The sequence below is a fragment of the Artemia sp. Qi Xiang Cuo genome, chromosome 20 (assembly GCF_049724085.1).
Source record: "Artemia sp. Qi Xiang Cuo chromosome 20, ASM4972408v1, whole genome shotgun sequence".
NCBI lineage: Eukaryota > Metazoa > Arthropoda > Branchiopoda > Anostraca > Artemiidae > Artemia > Artemia sp. Qi Xiang Cuo.
Window position 1 is genome coordinate 43,324,939 of NC_142813.1, and position 8,088 is coordinate 43,333,026.

The window sequence follows — 8,088 nt, forward strand, 5'->3', positions numbered from 1 at the left end:
TATATATATATATATATATATATATATATATATATATATATATATATATATATATATATATATATATATATATAAATCAAGGAGAGGATTAGTGGCTACAGTAGACAACTGGTAAGTTAGCTACTAGTTTCTGACTTGCTTGTACAATTAACAAGTAATATTTGACTAATCTTAAGGAGAAAAAAAACAACTGCCGAAGCCTCTATAAAAAGTACCAAGATCTTTACCTCTTGCATGGCATGGAAAAGAGGTTTTTTTTTAAAACCTCTTGAGATAGCCATAAATATACGGCTATTTCAAAATTTTGATTGGATGTTTTTGGGTAAATGGTAAGCGTGAAAGAAGGGTTAGGTGCCCTCCAATCACTTTCGACTATTACAAAGGACACTAGTCCTTTCGATTTCAAATCGAATCAACCCTTTTTGAAGTTTCTATGGCAACGCTTCCTATAAAAACCTTATATACCCCTAGGGCATAACTTACAACTCTTGCGCTGAGGGCTGTGGGGGGATTGTCATCCTCAAAGACATAATTCTGGACTTTTCAACTACGTTGAACAAAATGGATATCTGAAAATTTTTATTGAATGTGTTTGGGGAAATGGTGGACGTGGGAGGGGTGTTAGTTTTCCTCCCATGACTTTTAACTATTAAAAGGGACACTAGCTCTTTCAATTTTGAGTTGAATGAGCCCTTTTTGCAGTTTCTATGAAAACGCTCTCTATAAAAGCCTTATTTGCCCCCAGGGCATATTTTACATTCCTTGCCCTGAGCGGTGTGGGGGGTTTATCATCCTCAAAGACATGATATCCAGAACTTTCAACTGTATTTAAAAAAATCGCTATATCAAAATTTTTAATGGATGTGTTTGGGGATATGGTGGGAGTTAGTGGCCCTCCAATGAGTTTCGACTAGCGTATTAAAAAGGGCACTAACCCTTTCAATTTCCAATTGAATGAGCCCTTTTTGAAGTTTTGAAAAAAAAAACTTATATGCCCCAGGTCATAACCCAATCATTGCCTTGAATGCTGGGGAGGGGCGGAATGTCATAATCAAATACCTAATTTCCAGAGCTTTCAAATACGTTGAATAAAATGGCTATCACAAAATTTTGATTGGATGTGTTTGGGGAAATGGTGGGCTTGAGAGGGGGTTAATTGCCCTCCAATCCCTTTCAACTATTAAAAAGAGCATTAGCCCTTTGGATTTCCAATCGAATGAGCCTTTTTTGAAGTTTCTACGAAAACGCTACCTAAACAGCGAGTTACCTAAACAGCGTGGAAGACCCAGAAAAGTCTTTGAAGCTGAGATTTCACAATTCAAAGAATGCTTGTTTCCAAAAAACGGGGAACGTCAGAAAAAAATCAAAAATCACATGACACTGTTGACAAATATTGATATATTGAATGAATTAGGTCATATTCCTTATTTTCGAAGTTGTTTTTTCTCGAGATAACTTACTAAGTAAAATAAAGAAAAAATAATGTGGTGTAATCAATTATGACTGCATGGGATCACCTGGGATGCATTGGACATGTTAATTAAATAATCCCAAGTACTCATTAGTAGAATTTTGTGATTCTTTTGGAATCCAACCCGGAAATAAAGTTGTTAACTACTTAACAGCTTCAAATAAACAAATTGCCTCTCATTCTACTCAATTCAAAAATTTTGACGATGTGATTTATGGCATTTGTGTGTTGATTATATAAAAAGAAGATTTAAGGGAATAGATCCACAGAATTTTATTTAAAGTTTATATTTTTTATTTATTTATTTATTACCCGTCAAAAAAAGGTACAAAAGACGGAGTGTCACTAAAACACACACAAAAAACAAATTACAACACATTACACATAATCGAACAAATTACAAAGACGAGAAACAAAAACTCAATTATACACTGCACTGCAGGTACGTAAAAAATTTTACTTTTTAAACTCCCAAGTACTGAAGAATAATAAGCAATATGATTGATAACTTCAATTCAACTAACCTAACCTAACCTACAGCAAAATAATTGATAACTTCAATTCAAAATCAACGGACTCAATCAACTAGTCTAAATATGATAAGATACGGTAAAAAGACTAAATATGACAAGAGATGTGCGAATAAAAATTAAATGGATAGCGATTTACTACCTTTGCAAACGGTATCAAGGGCGAGAATAAAATTTCCCGTTGTATTATTTAGTTTGTTCAACTACAGCTGCTATCGAGGCCATAATTTAAAATGGCTTAACAAGGTGTGAATTTTTTGTCCACGGCGGGAGCCACAACAAGAAACTTCGCAGACTTAAAAAACGCGGATCTGAGCCTTCTTTTCTCTGGCTCGTGAATAATTCTCCAAAACGGGATTAGATACAGGAAATGGGGAAGGGATACTGTGTTATAAAGTCGAGCCTGAATTAAACGGTTGAAACGGATTTTAGATGAGACTACTCTACTGTAAGCAAAAGCCAGGCGTTTACGGAGATGATCAATAAGAAGGGAGCGGGTAGTTTTTATATTCTTTCCAATTGGTAAACCAAGGTAAATAATTTTCAAGACAGGGGCTACAGACAGTTCTCCCAGCCTCAGAGACGAGACCTCTTCTTGGCTCCAGTTGAACAGAAGAATATCCGACTTCTGTGGGTTAAATTCAAGACCAATGCGATTGTAATTTGATTGTAGTGTGGAGAAGGTGGTCTCTGTACCTACAACTGTGCGGCTGGGGTTCAGAATGTCATCGGCGTAAGCTATCATTGTAACGTCTATGCCATGAGCTATGCATGTTGTCTCGATAGTAGACTGTGGTTCAATAATACAATTATTAAAGGCACAAGGAGATGTGACTGATCCTTGTCGAGCACCCTTTTTTACTGGGACCACAGAATTCCCTCGGTAGGACAGCATCACGTCTGGTGTATATTCAGTGAGGGCTCAACAATGGCCAGGAAGTAGGAGTACAGCCTGTAGGTGGTCGTACATGTCTTTAGTGGGTATTAGGATGTCCTTCTGTACACCTCTCAAACCCACATCCAGAATGAGTTGGTCATGGAGAAGCGATTCGTAGGCATGGCAGACGTCATGTAGACCTATAACAATGGACTCCTTTGATTCATCAGCGTCAATCAAGACTGAAGCCAAAGCAGAAATGGCGTGGCCGCAACCAAGACCCCTCTGGAACCCAAACCAGGAAGGGGGAGTCCAGCATTTTTCCTGGATTTCATCAATGACCAAAAGTTCGAAGATTTTGCAAAGCGTTGGTGCTACTGTGATCGGTCTGAACGAAGCACATACCGAAGTACTTTTTCCTTTCTTCGGGACTGGTCTAAGCGACCCACTACTGAATTCCAATGGTACGAGTTCAGTGGTGAAGATCATCTCAAAGAGAAGAGTTAGGTGCCCCATGAAAGTCGGGCTGCAATGGCTAAGGTGAAGGGCAGATACACGGTCAATGCCAGCCGCCTTCTTCTTTTTCAACCGTCGGACCGCGGACGCAACCTGTGATTGGGTAAATATGAAATCTGTATCTGGAATTGATGAGAGGAGGGATGAAAGCTTCTCTTGAACAGAAATGTCAAGATCCTATTTTGGGGCTGAAAACTCATCAAGGTAATAGTTTATCCATGTTAAAGATGGGATATCTGTCTCGGGACCCACTGACTCCTTCTTATCAAACATTTTCAATAACAGATTAGGATTTTTAATTACTTTTTCAGAGAGCTCAGATTTCAACTGCACACGGTGACGAGCAAGTTCCTTCCCCAACCTATGCTTAGATGCAAATCTAGTCTCTTTAACTACTCCTGAGTGTGGTCTACCACATTCTTTCCAGCTACCTTCTGGTACATTCGTACCAGAAGGTAGCTCGGTCGTATGTTAATTGTAACAAAGGGTTAGAAGACCATCCCTTTTCTTGAGTTTTTTGTCTGGCACGAGACTTGGGTACTCCCTGAGATTTGGCAAACAGAAGAGCATGGGTCAGTTCGGCGTAATAAATATTAAGACCTAGCCGTGCATCTCTTTCATCACGAGGAGAGAATTTCATTAGTATGTCAAACAGTAAACGATTTTTCGACAGAACAAGATCACAAAATTCGTAGAACTTTTCTTTATGAATTTTATGCCAAACTGGAACCTTATGCCACCTCTAAGTGAGTACTGACGAATTATTTTCAGCGAAAAACGGGGTAGGGCTACTGATAATACACTGAACTGGGAAATGATCCGAGGTGAAACTATTCTGAAGGACAAGAATCTCACGTACTGGCAAAGAACTAGAGCTAACAATATGGTCTATATTGGACGTAGAACCAGATTGGTGGATATACGAAAAGTTCTGGTTCTTCCGGTGAATAGTAAAACGGTTCTCAAGTATCCCTATTAGAATGCAACAACGACTATTTTGGGCACTAATGTCAACTTCTAAATTACAGTTAAAGTCACCCACTATTATACATTCAAGGGACTAGCGTTCGGCTTTTTTAAGGCAGCGGGATAGTTTGGCAGCACTTATAGGTGGAAATGAGGTTAGCAGCTGGTTTTGTATTAAATCAGGAGTTAAGCAGGGCTGTGTTCTATCCCCCTTTATATGGATTATTTTGATGGACTTTGTTTTAAGGAGCACAGGAAAGGCAATGGGAGACCACGGAATCAAATGGGAAGGAAAAAGTCTTCTGGACTTGGATTATGCTGATGATTTAAGCATCCTAGATGAAAGTGTGAGCAAAATGAATGAAGTTTTAGAGGTTTTGCGAGTTCAGGGTGCTAGAATTGGTTTGAAAATTAATGTTAGGAAGACTAAGTCACTAAGGCTAGGAATAATTGAAGATGAAAAGGTTACGTTGGGTAATGAAAGATTGATCAGGTGGACAGCTTCACTTACCTTGGTAGTATTATTAGTAAAGATAGTGGGAGCAGTGAAGATGTTAAAAATAGAATAGCCAAGGCTCAGGGTGTTTTTTTACAGTTAAAAAAAGTCTGCAAGAATAGGAAGATAAGTCTGCAAACCAAGATTAGAATATTAGAAGCTACATTGATGACAGTGGTCAAATATGGCTCTGAAGCATGGACGCTCCGAAAAGCGGATGAAGTTTTGCTAGATGTTTTCCAGAGAAATTGCTTAAGGATTGTTCTGGGTACCCGACTGACCAGCCGCATTTCAGACATTGCGATATACGGAAAATATGACACTAGACAGATTTCTATAGCTAAAAGGAAAGAAAGGTTGAGATGACTGCGACCAGTTGTGCGGGCAACAGATGAAATATTTCCGAATATCGTTCCTTTTGGCGAACCGTTTAGGGATCAACAGAAAGCCGGTCGTCCCCATATGGAAGGGGAGGACGTCATAAAGAAAGATTTAAAGGAAATGGGAACTTCGTGGGCGGGTGTAAAAAGGGAGGCTTTGAATAGATTAGGGTGGAGGAGGATCGTGCGTAGCTGTGTTGGCCTCAGGCGGCTTGGTGCTGCGGTGAGTTGTTAGTAGTAGTATAGCAACACCACCATCAGATTTGGCGTCACGTGAATCATTTGGAAGATACGCGTTTCTAACTAGGAGGTAATCTAGAGTAGTTGCAGTAAAACTGTCAGTGCTATCATATACCTTGCACGCGAGAAGATTGCTAACCAACGTGGCAACACTACTAGACAGGCGACCCCGCAAAGATGAACGTTTTGCAGGCACGGAGAACACAGAGTAGGACGGCCAGAGATTTAATAGGTTTTTGCCAGCTTCTGTGATGAAATGTTCTTGCAGGCATATCACATTATATTTATTCACAAACTGGTCAACCACAAGAGACCGATTGGAAAAATTTCCGTTTATATTCCAAGAAATTAGTGAAATGTTAGAGATTTCGTTATTCATCATGTTAATGAGTTGCCTTTTGCTGGTTTTTCGGACACTTTACGCTATAGCAGGTATGACCTGCTTTCTTGCAGGAAACGCAAAACATAGCACGAGTATACTTTTCTGCATCGTTCTTTTTGGAGACGTGGTCAGACCACGTCTCCACGTTTTCTGTATCGTAATAGATCTTCACAGAGTCCTTAAGAAATTTATCCAAATCCTATCGACAGCTGAAAAATACTTTGAACGTACGGGAACTGCCAAGCTGTTCAGACTTCGTAGCTCTGGGGATCAGTGCAGTTAGGTCATTCGCCGATACGTCAGAGGGGACTCGTTTCACTAATATAGTTAGTGAAACCTAACACAATATAGTTAGGGCTCTTTATGGCAGCAGAGATCTGCGGCTGGTTGGTCTTGATTGATTCAACAAGGGTTTCAGCTGTGTTTTTCGAGCAAACAACTAGTTTCCAGTCCGATTTGACTCTCCTTAATTCATATATGTCACTATTATCCGCAAATACCGAATCTATTAATATATTACTAGAACTGGGGTTATCAAGCGACTCTGGCAGATTTTTCAGTATGATTGCATAGGAAGGCTTATCAGGCTGGTTTTAAGCGCTTGGCCATTCGATGGGTTTGTTGGCATTAATAGCAAAATGGTTCTTAATAACTAGAGACAATTCATTTACCTTAATAGCAACGGTTGCTGCAGTAGCTTCACTAGTAGTTGGGACTGAGCAGGGAGAGTCAATAACAAAGGTCGGCAATTTGGTCTTCTTGACGTGAGCTTGGTGAATCCATCTGCAAATTTCCGTAAAATTCTCTTCATCTTTTGCGTGAATTTTACAGCGTGTTGTAAACTGCATTAGTTTATGGAGCGATTCTTTGGTTTTCAGAATTTCTTCTGGTGTGAAAAATCCGACGCCTGTATCAATTATTCCCTCCAGTTTTTCTCCTCTTTCCATACTACGGCTCACGAAGTTCAACACAGCATTCAAGAATAATTTGTCCTCCATTTCCGTCGACATCCCGAAAACAACGTGGTACTGTCGTTTTCGGTTGAATATTGCTTATACTAGAACTAGAAAAGAGATTATTTGTTTGTTGTAGAAGCTTTAAATGCTATGGAAACGTTAGTAATGCTTTCTTAGTATCTAAATTTATATTTAGTGCTTCAGGCTTATCTGCATTTGCTATGTTACCCTTTGCATCTTTAAGTCTTGGTACAGTTCTGATTGAAATACTTCAAAAATATCTAAGAATAGCAGGAAGAAAGGCTGAGTATAAAACTCATTTATAAGTTTTATAATACTGAGTATTATATTCATTCTATTTAGAATTACTTACTATGCATAAATTGGGCGAATTGATTAATGAAAAAAAAAATTAAAAGAGAAAATGAATTACGGAAACAATACAGTTTTTTCCTCGAGAAAAATACTTGAAGCAAGTGAAATTAAATGGCTATAAATATTGCACAAATTCTGTAAATGTGTAACCATAAATAGAGAACCTTCTTACTTTCCACACTATATTTTCCAAAACTTTAAAAATACAAACCATCTTTTCCCTAAATCTATACATGCAACAAATCTATACATATCTATAAATCTATACTTTAAATATATACTATAAATCTATAAAAATCTAAACTTTATAAAAATCTATACATACTCATATGCCATCTAACCATATAACGCGTCATTACCTTTAGGTTTGATTTCAACAGTTGAGAATTCTTTTCAAATGAGCACTTGTGAACAAGTCGGACACGATTGCGTACAGACTTCTGACGCGTGTTTGGCTTTCTTCCCACATTTATTTCATCGAATGAAAGAAATGTGAGAAGAAAGCCAAATGTAATTTTATACGATCTTCCCCGTTTTTTGGGATTGTTTTTCTGGGCTCCTTGTAGCTCCATAATCTCTCTTATGATTACTGAGTATTTTATTTTCTCTTATCTGTATCGCAACATTCATAAAAATACGCCGGCTACTGCGCTTGAAGGTTCTGCGTCAATCGCTTTAACCAGATGCGCCATGGAGACTTGTTTAGAGTTATATATTAATGGGATGGTAATATATAAATAGTTTTCGATTTGAGAATTTGTTTAATACAATAGTTTATTAATTAATGGAGAAGCTTTTAAGCGAAATGAAAATTGTAAATAAATATATTCGAAATAGTAGGAAAGAAGATTTAGACATTGGAATGGAATGCTCGATTAAAGGAATGCAATGTGCAAAAA